We start from the raw sequence: 16259 nt of genomic DNA, 5'->3' as shown, positions 1-16259 counted from the left end.
AGAAATGGTAACAAATACAGTGTTATATCGCAATGCACGGAGTATCATAAATGAGGCTGATGATCTTCTTGCACTTTTACAGATTGTCAGGTATGAAGGTGTGGCCATCAGTGAATTGTGGCTGAAGGATGGTTGCAGTTGGGAGCTGAATGCCCAAGGTTACACACTGTATCAGTGGAACAGGAAGGTGGGCAGAGGGGATGGTGTAGTTCTGCTGGTAAAGAATGGTATCAAATCCTTACAAAGATGTGACATAGGATCAGAAGATATTGAATCCTTGTGTGTTGAGTTAAGAAATTGCAATGGTAAAATGACCCTGATGGCAGTTATATACAGGCCTCCAAACAGTATCTGGGATGTGGACTACAGATTACAATGGGAAACAGGAAAGGCGTGTCAAAAGGGCAGTGTTCTGATACTCATCGGAGATTTTAACATGCAAGTAGATTGGGAAAATCAGCTTCATAATGGAACCCAGGACAGTGAGTTTGTTGAATGCCTACAAGATGGCTTTTTAGAGCAGTTTGTCATTGAGCTTACTGGGAGATCAGATATACTGGACTGGGTGTTGTGTAAATGAACCAGAGATGATTAGGGAGCTTAAGGTGACTGAGTTCAATGTGAAATTTGACAGGGAAAAAGTGAAGTCTAACAGCAGTATTTCGTGGAGTAAAGGAAATTGCAGTGGCATGTGAGAAGAGTTGGCCAAAGTCTTCACCAACACTAGGAGATGCTAGCAGGGGTGGCAGGACAGCAGCAATGAGATTCTGGGGAAAATGAGGAAGGTTGAGGATTGGTGTATTCCAAAAACAAAGCAATACTCAAATGGCAAAATAGTGCAACTGCGGCTGGCAAAGGAAGTCAAGCTAATTTAAAAGCTAAAAGGAGGACATAGAACAAAGCAAAAATTAGTGGGAAGATAGATGATTGGGAAGTGTTTAAAATCCTACAGAAAACAACAAAAAGAATCATTGGGGGAAAAGATGCAAAATGAAAGCAAGCTACTAAACAATATCAAGGTGAATAGAAAAAGCATTTTCAAGTATATAAAAAGTAAAAGAGAGATGAGAATAGATATAGGACCATTAGAAAAAAGAAGTAATAACAGGGGACAAGGAGATGGCAGATGAACTAAATGAGTATTTTGCATCAGTCTTCACTATGGAAGACACGAGCAGTGTGGCAGGTGTTGACGGGTGTGAGGGAAGGGAAGTGAATGCAGTTACTATTACAAGGGAGCAGGTGCTCAAAAAGCTGAAAGACCTAAAGGTCCTTAAGTCACCTGGATCAGATGAACTGCACCCTAGGGCTCTGAAAGAGATAGCAGTAGAGATTGAGTAAGCATTAGTAATAATCTTTCAACAATCATTGGACTCTGGCCTGGCTCCAGAAGACCGAAAAATTGCAAATGTTACTCAACTCTTTGAGAAAGGAGGAAGGCAGCAGAGAGGAAGCTATAGAACAGTTAGCCAGACTTCAGTGGTTGGAAATATGTTAGTGTCAGTTGCTAAGGATGAGGCTATGGAGTACTTGGTGACACAGGCTAACATTGGACAAAGTCAGCATAGTTTTCTGCAGGCAAAATCCTGCATGACAAACCTGTTGGAATTCTTTGAGGAGATGACAAGGGATAGATAAAGTGAAGCAGTGGATGTTGTTCATTTGAATTTTCAGAAGGCCTTTAACAAGATGCCACACATGAGACTGCTTACCAAGTTAAGAGTCTGTGGTATTAAGAGCCTGAGTTACTAGCATGGTTAGAGCATTGGCTCATTGGTAGGAAGCAGTGATCCTTTTTTGGTTGATTGGCAGTGATTAGTAGTGTTCCACAGAGCCGGTGTTAGGACCGCTTCTTTTACTGCTGTATATCAATGATTTTGACAATGGAATAGATGGCTGTTGTGCCATGTTTGGAAATGATACGGATATCGTTGGAGGTGCAGGTAGTGTTGGTGAAACAGGAAGGCTGCAGAAGGATCTAGGCAGAATGGACGAGTGTGACAAATAAAATACAATGTTGGAAAATACATTGTCATGCACTTTGCTAGAGGAAATACATCTGCAGGCTATTTTCTAAACGTGGAAAAATTCCAAAAATCTGAAATGCAAGAGGACTTGAGAGTCCTTGTGCAGAATATCCTAAAGGTTAACTTGTAGGTTGAGTCAGCAAGGCAGGCAAATGCAATGTTAGCTTCTATTTCAAGAGGTCCAGAATATAAGAATGGGGATGTGATGCTGAAGCTTTATAAGGCATTGGTGAAGACTCACCTTGGGTATTGTGAACTGTTTTGGGCTCCTTATCTTAGAAAAGATATGCTGACTCCAGAAAGCGCTCAAATAATGTTCGCAAGGATGATTCTGGGAATGAAAGGGTTATCATGCAAGGAATTTTTGATGGCTCTGTGCTTGTACTCGCTGGAATTTAGGATGGGGGGATCTTATTGAAAGCTCTTGAATGTTGAAAGTCTGGACAAAGCAGATGTGAGAAGGATGTTTCCCATGGTGGGGGCATCTAGGTTAAGAGAGCAGAGCAGGATAGAGGGATGTCCATTTAAAACAGAGATGCAAAGATATTTCTTTAGCTAGAAAGTGGTGAATTTGTGGAATTTGTTACCGCAGGCAGCTACTGAGATCAAGTTGGTTGGTGTATTTAAGGCAGAGATTGATAAGTTCTTGATTGGCAGTTGTTATAAAATTCATAGGGAGGAGGCCGGGGAGTGGGGATAAGGAGGGGCAAAAAAGGATCAGCCATGATTGAATGGTGGAGCAGACTCGAGGGACTAAATAGCCTCATTCTGCCCCTATGTCTTATGGTCTTCTCATGGATATTCACAGCAACAATTGTTTCTAAATAAATGATTTAGTTATCCTCATACTGAAATTTGCAGAATATTTCTCTGTACTCTGCGGAGTATTGCTGTAAATGTATGATAACTGATCCCCATACTTACACTGCACAGTTAGTGTGAGGGTCTGCTCCGATGAAACAGATGGGTATCTGACTCTGCAGGTGAGACTTTGCCCGTGGTGTTTGGGCGCTGGGGTCATGGTCAGGACAGAAGTATATGTCAGAGTGTTGTGCCACTGCGTTATACAGCTTGAGACAGATGGTGGTACATCCGTGGGAGTGACCCAGGTTAAGGTGGGTGAAGTTCCATCACACGTGGTGTTGAAGATGCAGGTTATGTTCACAGACTTTCCTTTGATAATTTCAGCAGCAAATATCATGTTTTTTGGTGAAAGCCAACACCAAGAATAGCACCAAATGTATCAGTTCAGATAGAAATCCCAGCCCCACAGCGGAACAAAATGTTTAAGGGATGATCCCGGAATAGTAAGGGTTAGAGAATGTTGAACAGTGTGGGGTACGTTGCTGTTTTGAAAGCCATTGAGAAGGTAAATGGGAAATAGAGTCCTTCACTGAGAACCACAATAGCACACAGTCACTGATATATTCAGTGGGGAATATGTCCTTCCCCAAACAGTTGGGGGATGGGGGCAAGTGGACTTGGTCATGGCGGATATGAGTTTTGAAAGTTCGAAGTAAATTTATCAGCAAAGTACAGATACAGGGAGCACTTTAATATGAAGGGTTCAGTGAAGGGGGATCACTTCTGTGTGAAAAGATCAGATGAAGGAGCTTTGAAAGTCTCAGTGACAAGGGAGCACCTCACAATGCAAGGGACAGTCATGAGGGCGAACCTCACTATCTGCAATGATACATCTGTGTTTAGAGACGAGTGCTGGGCAACGTCCACTCATGTTCCACACTGAGGGTGATGACCCTCTCCGCTGTCCCGTGTTCATTCTCCGCCACACACTGATAGACTCCAGCCTGCTGGGGGGTCACCTGAGGAAACTCCAGCCACAGTTCATTGCTGGAACTTGTTGTGTTCAGTGTGACACCGAGATGTCTCCATGTTAGATTAGACACTGGGAAACTCTGGACGGCGCAGAGGATTGATGTAGGATATTCACCCAGGAATTGTTTACGCAGTTGGTAGAAGTGATTGAGAGATTCTGTGGGGTGTCTAAAAAACAAATGGATGGTGAACAGTGCAACAGTTTGGAGGCAATAGCAGATCATAGCAACACACACAAAATGCTGGAGAATCTCAGTAGGCCTGGCAGCATCTAAGGGAAAAATTACAGTCGATGTTTCAGGCTGAAACCCTTCAGCAAAACTGGCCAAAATGTCAACGGTACTTTTTTCCATAGATAACACCTGCCCTGCTGAGTTCCTTGAAAATTTTGTGTGTTTTGCTTGGATTTCCAGCATTGCAGATTTTCTCTTGTTTAGGATAAAAGATCATAAATCAGTTTTAAATAGTGAGTGGGGCCTGTTGGGATGGGTCTGCGGAGCAAGAGAGTTGAAGATAGTTCTTTGTGGTCTTGGGGGTATGGGGAGCATTTGATGGCTCTGGGCTTATATTTTATAAGAATGAGGGAATTTTATTGAAACTATCAAAAGTTGTAAGCCTATGTCAAGAGGATGTGAGGATAATGTTTCAAATAGTGCGTTGTCAAGGACCAGAGGGATGTCCATGTAGAACGCAGATGAGGAAGCATTTCTTTAGCCAGAGGGTGGTGAGTCTGTGAAATTCATTGCCACAGATGGCTGTCCAGGCCAAGTCACTGGGGATATTTAAAACCAGACGGACATCCCAACCTATCCACGGATAACTCCAATTTTCCCTCCTTCTCTGAACTGTTGCTTTTTGAGTTTAGTTGCTGGCGCCCCGTTGGGTTCAGAGTTGTGTAGCTGTAGAATTTCGGACTGAATAGCGACCGTCATGTCAGATGCAGCTCCGAGATGTGGGTCGCAGTCGAATGCAGAGGATGCGGGCTCTGAAGGAACATCTCGCGAAGTGGGTCACCCTTTCAAATTAATGGCTCTGAAAAATGCTGTACAATGTACTGTACCAACTTCAGTCAGTAGGAATGACGCTGAGAATATGGCTGAGATGCCGGGGGAGGGGGTGGGTCTTCAATGCATTGTTGCATCTGAGAAATTGAACAGGAATATCATTTTCGATATGTTTGGACTAATTTGTAATCGGCAGGCTGCTAACTCGATCACGAAGGCATAAACTGATGTGGCTGGGCCTTCCCCCGCTGCATCATCATTCTGTTCCTCCTGTCGCCCCCACCCTCACTTCTTTCCCCGTGCCTGTGGCGATGGAGGTCGGTGATGGGCGCAGCACGGATGAAGGTGAGGAGTGGGTTTAGGAAGGAAGGCAAAGAGAAGCAAGAAAAATCTCGAAGCTTCTTCCCCTGCGAAAGGGCGGGCAGTTCCTGTTGAAACCCAACCCAGAGGGCCCAAGGCATCCGAGTTCCAGTTACGGTCGGGAAAGGGGAAGTGGTGCCGGAGGCTGCGGACACATCCGAAATGGAGGTCAGCGTACCTCTGCACATCTGTGGTCTGAAGGAGACCAGGGATCACACAAAAGGACAGATTTACCCTCCGATTAAAGCTGGGTGCTCAGCGTGTGTCTTCCCAGAACTGGAGGATAGTCCTACCATCCAGGAGCCCGCAGCTGCGGCGGCCTCCGGGCTGGTGAGCGGCGCCTCAGTGCCGGGGCCGTGCGGGGAGACAGACTTTCCTCCGGTTGAGGCTGCGCGACCAGAGCGCGTATCCTCCGCGAAGGGGAAAAGCCCTGAAGAGCAGGGATTGCCTTTGGGTGGAAGGCTACCGGTGTGTTTAGCTTCCAAAATTCTCAATGGAGGCCAAGCGCCCTGCTGAGGAGCGTCGAGCTCTGCCGCTTCATCCCGTGCAATTATTCAAAAGCAGGGTGTTCAGACAGGTGAGGAGGGAGGGGACTCTCCTAGTGCAGCTTCCAAGGAAGATGACAAGGGTGTCCAGATGGTCACTGCGCACACGGCCCGTGTCCTCTGCTCAAACTCGTGAAGCTGCCTACTCCAAGTTCAGGGTGTATGGTACTGGGTGGTGGCGGTGAGGCAGGAACAAGCCCGGCCCCGGTGTTGGGGGGGGCGTTAGAGTGGGGGGCGCTGCTTTGGTAAAGCTGCAGTGTTTGGAGGACGATGCTGATGGACGCTACTGAATCTAAGTCAGATGGCCCAGTAGATCTAGAGCCCAGCGGCCATCAGCATTGGTCATGACCACGGCCCAGTCCGCGGCGGGAGCAGCGCACTGCGAGGAGATTTATTGCCTGTTGGCGATGCAGCTCTCGTTACATGCACGTGCAGGTCAACTCTTTGAGTGAATAGGCAGAAAGTTTGAAGTTAATAACTCATCTCCTGCTACCTTAGGCCACGAACTTATCAATCACCCCTGCTGTGGACACTTTCTGGAAGTTCAAGATCCGTATGCTCCGTGACCGCTGGACTACCTGTGTAAATATAGGAGGGGACTGTGATGAAAAATAAATGTACGAGGTTTTCTACAATTGACTCCTTCTACCTTAGGCCACAAACTTATCAATCACCCCCCGGTATATGGGCCAGAGATGATTAGGGAGCTAAGGTAAAGGACCACTTAAGATGGAGTGATCACAATATGATAGAGTTCAACTTGAAATTCGATAGGCAGAAAGTAAAGTCTGACAGAGCAGTATTTTGGTGGAGTAAAGGAAATTACAGTGGTATGAGAGAGGAGTTGGCCAGAGTAAATTGGAAGGAGATGCTGACACATCTGACAGCAGAGCAGCAATGGCTTGAGTTTCTGGGAAAATGAGGAAGCTGCAGGATAGGTGTATTCCAAAAAACAAAGAAATACTCAAAATTGCAAAATAGTACAATCACGGCTGACAAGGGAAGTCAAAGCTAATTTAAAAGCTAAAGAGAGGGCATACAACAAAGCAAAAATTAGCGGGAAGGTAGAGGATTGGGAAGCTTTTAAAAACATACAGAAAGCAACTAAAAGAATTATTAGGAGGGACAGCATGACATATAAAAGCATGCTAACAAACAATATCAAGGTGGATCGAGAAAGCATTTTCAAGTATATAAAAAGTAAAAGAGAGATGAGGATAGATATATCACGGAAAATGAGGCTGGAGAAATAATAACAGGGGGCAAGCAGATGGCAAATGAACTAAATGAGTATTTTGCATTAGTCTTCATTGCAGAAGACACTAGCAGTGTGCCAAATGTTGTAGGGTGTGAGGGAAGAGAAGTGAGTGCAGTTACTATTCCAAGAGAGAAGGTGCTCAAAAAGCTGAAAGACCTAAAGTCACGTAAGGCACCTGGATCAGATGAACTGCAGCTTAGGGGTCTGAAAGAGGTAGCAGTAGAGATCGTGGAAGCATTAGTAATGATCTTTCAATAATCATTGGGATCTGACATGGTTTCAGGGGACTGAAAATTTGCGAATGTCACTCCACTCATTCAGAAAGGAGGGAGGCAGCATCAGAAAGGAAGTTGTAGAGCAGTTAGCCTAACCTCAGTGGTTGGGAAGATGTCGGAATCAATTGTTAATGATGAGGTTATGGAGTACTTGGTGACTTAGGACAACATCGGACAAAGTCAGCATGGTTTTTTTCAGGGATATTCTTATATGATGAAGCTGTTGGGATTCTTTTGAGGAGAGAATAAGTAGGATAGATAAAGGGGAAGCAGTGGATGTTGTACATTGGATTTTCAAAAGTCCTTTGACAAGGTGCCACACATGAGTCTGTTTACCAAGTTACAAGCCCAGTATTGAGGGCCCAAGTTACTAGCATGGTTAGAGCACTGGCTGATTGGTAGGAGGCAGCGAGTGGGAATAAAAGGATCCTTTTCTGGTTGACTGACACTGACTTGTGGTGTTCATCAGGGTTTCAGTGTTGGGACTACTTTTTATGCTGTATATCAATGATTTAGATTAATATCCATATAACCATGTAACCATATAACAATTACAGCATGGAAACAGGCCATCTCAGCCCTTCAAGTCCGTGCCAAACATTCTCACCTAGTCCCACCGACCTACACGCAGCCCATAACCCTCCATTCCTTTCCTGGCCATATACCTATCCAATTTTTTTTAATGACAATATCGAACCTGCCTCTATCACTTGTACTGGAAATTCATTCCACACCGCTACCACTCTCTGAGTAAAGAATTTCCCCCTTGTATTACCCCTAAACTTTTGCTCCCTCACTCTCAACTCATGTCCTCTTGTTTGAATCTCCCCTACTCTCAATGGAAAAAGCCTATCCACGTCAACTCTATCCATCCCCTCATAATTTTAAATACCTCTATCAAGTCCCCCCTCAAGCTTCTATGCTTCAAAGAATGAAGACCTAACTTGTTCAACCTTCCACTGTAACTTAGGTGCTGAAAACCAGGTAACATTCTAGTAAACCTCCTCTGTACTCCCTCTATTTTGATCTTTCCTATAATTTGGTGACTAGAACTGTACACAATACTCCAAATTTGGCTTCACCAATCCCTTGTACAATTTTAACATTACATCCCAACTCCTGTACTCAATGCTTTGATTTATAAAGGCCAGCATACCAAATAGAATGCTGGCATAATGGAATAGATGGCTTTGTTACTGAATTTGCAAATGATATGAATATTGTTGGAGGTGAAGGTAGCGTTTGTGAAACAAGAAGGCTGCAGAAGGACCTAGACCAGGGGTCAGCAACCTTTACCACTGAAAGAGCCACTTGGACCCGTTTCCCACAGAAAAGAAAACACTGGGAGCCGCAAAACCCGTTTGACATTTAAAATGAAATAACACTGCATACAACGTTTTTTTTGCCTTTATGCTATGTATAAACAAACTATAATGTGTTGCATTTATGAAATTGATGAACTCCTGCAGAGAAAACGAAATTACATTTCTGCATGCAACAAAAACATTTTGAACTCCGAAAAAAAGAAGTTGGGTTGAAAGTTACTTTTAAGTAAAATACTCAATGTCTATTTGAGTCCTTCTTGTATTTATGAAAAACGCCGAACTTAAATTTTCCGCCAGCAGCAAACCAAAAATAACATCAGCCAGCTGTCAGCCTGAAAAATAAAAGGACTATTTCACTGAACAATGAAAAAATATGAATATACATAAAATAATAGGCAATTAAAATATTTATCATACTTGGTTAATGGGATTTCTGCTCCTGGACCTCAGCGCACAGCGTCTGCACATCAGGGCTGTATGACGTCACCTTCATCTTTACACAGGATCGCAAGCTGTCATCTGTGAGGCGTGCGCGATGTTTGTTTTTAATAAAGTTCATGTTGGAGAACACCTGCTCACATACATATGTGGATCCAAAGATCGACAGGACTCCAAGCGCATACTTTTTCATGTTTACATAAATGTCGGGCATAGCATTCCATGTTTCGAACACAAGTTTGTCCGGTTTTGGAAGGTTTTCAATATCACTCCATTTGTGATTCTGAGCAAGAACGGCCTTCTGACGGGCAACATCTTCAAGGTCTGCTGTCAAGCGTCTAAACTTGGACACCCATATGTCTTTGTCGGCTATGTCGGCCAGTTCCATCTCAAGATCAGGTTGACTCACACCTGCCAATGCAGTCGTATTCAGTAGGGAAGGATCGATGCTTAAGGGAGTGACCGGGAAGGATAATGTGTTTTTTTCCTCTCTGAACTCACAGAAGCGTTTCCCAAACGATGTTTGCATTGCGATGATTGCAGAATGTAAATACTCCGAAATTATCATGTCGTGACCTTGTTTGAACTCTCTCAAATTGGGGAAGTGAGACAAAGTGCCTTTCTGTAAATCTCTGGCAAGCACTGTCAACTTGCGCTCGAATGCCAAGACATCCTCCAACATGTGCAGGGCTGTGCGTCCTTTCCCCTGAAGAGCTGTGTTCAGCGTGTTCAGGTGCGCTGTTATGTCTACCATGAAGTGTAGCTTTTCCAGCCACTCTGGCTGTTCCAGCTCAGGAAAGGTGAGCCCTTTGCTGCCCAGGAAAGTTTTCACTTCTTCCAGACACGCGACAAAGCATTTCAGCACCTTCCGTCTGGACAGCCAGCGATAAAAACACGTTGCAGCGGTGTCAGTAAACTGCAGTCAAAGATAGCTTTATTCGAACTAAACAGCCTTGCTTTTAAGCCTCCCTCAACCCAGCCCCCATGGACGCAGATGCTGCAAAAGACGCGTACTCACAAACCCCCTTAGGCTATCTCCCTTAGCCGGAATGCTGGCTAATTGTGAGCCGTTTCGGATGTGGCAGGAAATGTGTCGCCACACTTAGATTGTACAAGATCACCATAATCTTCAAATTTAGAATTACATTTCAAAAGCTAACAAACTAACATAAAATACATTTTAATTAAATACTGACCAATTATTTCCCAAAGCCACAGGGAGCCGCAGCACAGAGGTGAAAGAGCCACAAATGGCTCGGGAGCCGCAGGTTGCCGACCCCCGACCTAGACAGATTGGAAGAATGGGCAAGAAAGTGGCAAATGAAATACAATGTTGAAAAATGCATCGTCATGTACTTTGGTAGAAGAAAAATATCTGCAGATTATTTTCTAAATGGGAAACAATTCCAAAAATCTGAGATGCAAAGGGACTTGAGAGCCCTTGTGCAGAACATCTGAAGGTTAACTTGCAGTTTGAGTCGGCAAGGCAGGCAAATGCAATGTTGCCTTTCATTTCAATAAGTCTAGAACATAAGACCAGAGATGTGATGATGAGTCTTTATAAGGGACTGGTGAGGCCTCACCTTGAACACTGTGAACAGTTGGGGCTCTTCAGCTAAGAAACAATATGGTGGCTTTCGGGAGGATTCAGTTTGATGGCTGTCTGCATGTATTTGCTGCAATCTAGAAGAAAGAGGGGAATCTCACTGAAACTTTTCTTATGTTGAAAGGTCTAGACAGAGTAGATGTGAAAAGGATATTTCCCACAGTATGGGAGTCTAGAACAAGAGGGCACAGTCTCAGGATAGCAGAGCAGTCATTTAAAACAGAGAATTTTTTTTGGCTAGAGAGTGATGAATTTGTTACCATAGGCAGCTATGGAGGTCAAGGCATTGGGTGTATTTAAGGCAGAGATTGAGAAGTTCTTGTTTGGCCATGGCATCAAAGTTTATGGAGAGGAGCTAGAGAGTGGGGCTAAGGAGAGTAAAAAGGATTAGCTAGGACTGAATGGTGGAGCAGACTCGATGGGCAAAATGGCCTACTTCAGTCCCTATGTCTTATAGTCTTGTCATGGTTATTCACAACAACAGTTGTTACTAAATAAATGACTTACTTATCGTCATACTGAAATTTGCAGAATATTTCTGTGTATTCTGTGGAGTATTGCTGTACCTGTATAACTGATCCCCATACTAGCTATTGTGAGGCTCTGCTCCAATGAAACAGATGGGTATCTGACTCTGCAGGTGAGACTTTGCCCGTGGTGATTGAGCGCTGGGCTATTGGTCAGGAGATGTCAGAGTGTTGTCCCACTGAGTTACACTGCTTGAGACTGATGGTGGTACATCAGTGGGGGTGACCTATGTTAAGGTGGGTGAAGTTCATCACATATTCTTTGAAGATGTAGGTTATGTTCACAGTCTTTCTTCAACAATTTCAACAGTGAATATCATGGGTTTATCTGTGAAATCTAACACAGGGAAATGGATCCTTTTATTTCAATATCACCAGTTGTATCAGCTCAGATGGAAATCCCAGCCCAACAACATAAAAAAAATGCTTAAGGGACATCCTGGAACAGTAAGGCTACAATGGTCAGAGACCGTTGAACAGTGTGGGTTTCATTACTGTTCTGAATGTCACTGAGAGGGTAAGTGGGAAACAGAGTCCTCCACTGAGAACCACGATATCACACAGTGGGGATATGTCCTTCCTCAAACGGGGGGGGGGGGGGGGAGGATGGAGAGGGGTGGTATGGCAAGTGGACTTGGCCATGGAGGAGATGAGTTCAGAGAGTTCAAAGAAAATTTATCAGCAAAGTACATTTATAGCATTTATTTCCTTGTCGTCATTTACAGGGAAAAATAACTCAATTGAAGGGAATTTACAAAAAATCTACATAAACAAACACTGACAACAACCAACTTGCAAAAAGTCAAATTGCAAATTCAAAAAAATACAGTACTGAGAACATGAGTTGTGAAGAGTCCCTGAAAGTGAGCCTGGAGGGCAAAGAATCAGTTCAGAGTAGGGGTGTTTGAAGTTATTTGCACCATTCCAGGAGACTGGTGTTTGAAGGATAATAACTGTTCCTGAACAGTTCCTGATAACTGTTCCTGGGTGGTGTGGGACACAAGGCTTCTGCACCTCCTGCCCGATGTTAGGAGTGAAATCAGGGAATGGTATGGATTGTGGATTAAACACAAATGACAATGGAAAGGCAGGATGTGCAGATGGTCGGGATGGAGATGGAGGAGTGGTGGGCTGGTGTGAAGCTGAACACTGCCACATGCAGAGGGGCCTAATTCAGCAAGAAGTTGCACGTAACTCTGAGAGCCTCTCGTGTCCATGTCAGTGGTACTTCAATATGATTGGGAGTATAGATTGGCTTTGATAAAACAGGAACAGTTGACAAGTTGAAAGTACAGAGGCTGTATCGTGAAAGAACTGGAAGTTTCCTGAAAATCAGGAGTGTGGTGACGTGAATGTGGACCGAGTACAAGCTTATATTATTCCCCACTATTTCCTGAATATCTGCTGCTGAGTGACCAGAAACATGAAGCCACGTAGCAGGGCGATAGTTGAAATTATGTTTTTGGTCAAATTCAATCTTGAAAATGCACAGCCCTTCCTCCTCCTGAGTGGTGTTCTCGATAACCAGGGAACAGTCACCATCTTTCAAGTCCCCCGACAGACGAGATCGATAACGAAACTTCGGTGCCACCTTTCCGCGATCGCTGGAATGGAAGGCGATGTGATGATTTTCTCATTTTTCACTGTTATGCGCAGGTATGATGCATAACTGTAGTGACATGGAATCTGGGCACACAAGCCTCTCTGTGATGTCACATGTGATGGTCTGTCAGCTCTCCACTCCTTCGACACTGTGGCTGAGGAGAGAATGAATAATGTTTGATAATGGACAGCTTGAACACACCCGACTTGATATTTCACTCTGTATCACTCCAGCACTGTGGACATAGTGCGTACGGAGTTTGTGAGACACAAGGAAACCCACAAGTCCTCCTCACAGATGAGGGGTCCTGTTAATCGGAGGTGCGGGAGCAGACAACCACAGGTACAAGGATGCTGACGTGCCTGTGATCGAGTACCAAAGCTGCTGGTGACAGACAGACTGCAGCAGAGGTCCATACTGACTGTTCCCACACTAGCAGTGCAGCATTCTCACAGCCTGTCCCACTCAACAATGTAGCAATCCCACAGCAATTTCTTGCTCATACTGCCGCCCAGTCAATGTGTAACGTCATTTATATCACACTACAGCGATTTGATTCTGCAGAAACCTAAGAAGCTGCCAGGAGAAGAGGACTTAGCACAATACGCCACAGGTACATCCCTCCCAACCATTGGAAATCTCTACAATGGGCGCTACCTCAAGTGGCAACATCCATCATGAAACGTCCCCACCATCCGGACCGTACCATGTTCTCACAGCTCCCATCACCACGATTAGGAACAACTGCTCCCATTCAACCATTTGGTTCTTGGATGCAGCCTCGTGTACAAACGTGCCTGTGATCGAGAGCCACGGATGCTGGTGACAGACAGACCAGAATGGGGGTCTGCATTAACTGTTCCTACACTAACTCAAACCAAATCAGAACACATGGAGCCATGATTCTGTCTGTGCTGCCCATCCAGGAGTAAAGCTTTCCCTCTGTACTGCCCATCCCCAAAGGTCCTCTGTTTTCATCCAATAACAATATTGATACAGAGTAGATTATTCACATTACAAACCCTTCCAACAGGTCAGCACGCCCTCAGCACTGGGCCCTGACCATATATCGCTGCCACATTTCTGTCCCTACCACAGTACAGCATTCTCACAGCTCATCTCTTTCAACAATGCATCAATCCCACTGCAAAGTCCTGCTGGTACTGCAGCCCAGTCAATGTGTAAGTTCACAGTACATCACACTACGACAATTTGGATCTGCAGGACTGCAGGAAGCTGCAGAGGTAGTGGACCCTGCCCAATAGATCACGGCCCCTTCATCCATACCATCGGTAGTATTCACAAGAGGCTCTGCCCCAAGAAGGTAATGCGAATCATCAAAGCCTCCCCACCGCCCAGACCGTGCCATTTTCTCACAGTTACCATCTGTGGCAGGAGGTACAGAAACCTGAAGTCCCCCACCACCAGTTTCAGGAACACCTTCTTGCCTCCGGTCAGTCCTTGAACAAACATAACCACAACTCAGTATATAAACATTATGATCACTTTGCATTATAATGGACTTTTTTGTTCTAAATGTGTTCTTTCCTGTAAAATTGTGTATAATTTGTTTTTCCTCTGAATGTTGTGCACGTCATGCTCTGTGTCTGATGCCGCCACAAGTAAGTTTTTCATTGTATCTGTGCTCACCTGGACTTGTGCATCTGACAACAAACTCCACTTTACAACAAGTGCCTCTGACTGTGTCCCTCTCAAATACTTCACTATCTACAGTGAAGTGTTCATTCTCCACCACCCCTTTTCTTTTACAAAACTATTCACACAAAAATACATAAATTATAAAGTATTTACAAGACAGTGAATAAATTGAAATTAAAATATTATTACTTACGTAAACAACCAAATCTTTGTGGGGCCCAGAACTCCCAGATAATCCACACCGTACCCCCGGCAACCAAATGCTCCTTCTCGAAGAACACCCAGGCCTGAACATATCGCCAGAGGAGGGAGGTAGTCAGCCCAGGCAGAACCCTTTACTGGTCCGATGGATGGCCTTCCTGGCCAGGCAGGAGCAAGCCAATCAGTAGATCTTTTGAGCGACCCACAAACCAACCCCTTCCCTGCTGCCCTGTATAGGGTGCCTGTATATCAGGAGCGCAGAGCTGAAGTGCAGCTGAAACCTGAGGAAGAGTCCCTTCAGTGTGCGACCTCACACACTCCGTATAAATCTGGTACAGTGACTCCTCTCGGCCACAGAGTGGACAGGTGGACCGAATGTTAGTGACCCAACTTACAAACCCGTTGCACTGTTACTCACATTACATGGGGCCCTCTCCAGAGGGGATTCTTGGACCTATGGTCTGATGAGCAGGTGTTAATACACCTTGGACTCTCTGGACACGCGAGCCTCTCTGAACCCACCATAATGGGATGGGGACCAGCCCCCTGACAACCAGAGCAGAATTCTTCCACTGGATGTGACTAAATCCCGCACTCACAGCAGCTCTGGATAAAACTGGGTATGCTCCCATAAAGTGGTATGGCTGAGGTTTGACACAGAATCTGCATGACCTTCTGCAGCCAATGTCCCAGCAGAGAAAATGCGACAGTGATTCACATTTCGGAGGGTGCTCGGTGTACAGATGCAGGGAGGGTCCTGATGTGGGGAGCTGCCAGCTGTGTACGTGAGCACATCAATGACTGACCACCCTCTGCAATCGGAAGACTCAGGACGGCAGCAAAGACCCAATGACTCCGATTGCCCCAGAAGTCCCCCAGCCTCCTCCAGGTCCTGGAGACAGAAACAGTGGCTGGACCACATTGACCCGATGGTCCCGGATCATGGAGGAAACCAGCTGCCATATTATCCACTCAGGGTCTGTGTGAACACCTTGTCAGGCCCTGGGGATTTATCCACCCTATTTGCCTTAAGGCAGCAAACATCTCCTCCTCTGTAATCTGTATATGGTCCATAAAGTCAATGCCTCTTTGCCCCAATCCTATAGACTCTGTGTCTCTCTCCTGAGTAAATACAGATGCAAGAAAATCACTTAAGATCCCCCCCCCACCTTTTGGCTTCACCTATGGATTACCATTCTGATTTACCAGCAGACCAATTTTGTGCCTTGCAATCATTTTGATCTTCGCAAATCTGTAGAATCCCTTAGGACTCTCCATCAACATGCCTCCCTCATTCCTTCTTTTAGCCCTTCTGATATCTCTGTTAGGTGTTTTCTTGCATTCCTTATGCTCCATAGACACCTCATTTGCTTCTAACCCCCCCCCCCCCCCCGTACCTGCGTTGCTCCTCCTTTTTCCTTAAACAGTGCCTCCATATCTCTTGAAAACCAATGTTCCCTATACTTGTTAACTTTATAATTTATTCTGATGGGCACATACAAGCTTTGTGCTCTCAAAATGTCACTTTTGAAGGCCTACTACTGAGAGAGTGTATGATACTGCATCTGCTATTAGAGAATGAGACATGGCACCTT

At 45.0% G+C, this 16259-nt stretch overlaps 1 pseudogene; it reads right to left on the bottom strand.

Moving 5' to 3' along the window:
• Positions 1-15948, bottom strand: part of LOC132399059 (sialic acid-binding Ig-like lectin 10) — a 247307-nt pseudogene extending 231359 nt beyond the window's left edge.
• Between the last annotated feature and the right edge of the window lie 311 nt (positions 15949-16259).

The sequence above is a fragment of the Hypanus sabinus genome, chromosome 1 (genome assembly GCF_030144855.1).
Source record: "Hypanus sabinus isolate sHypSab1 chromosome 1, sHypSab1.hap1, whole genome shotgun sequence".
NCBI lineage: Eukaryota > Metazoa > Chordata > Chondrichthyes > Myliobatiformes > Dasyatidae > Hypanus > Hypanus sabinus.
Note: the sequence above shows the minus strand (reverse complement) of the source record. Positions and strands in the feature narration are given on the sequence as shown.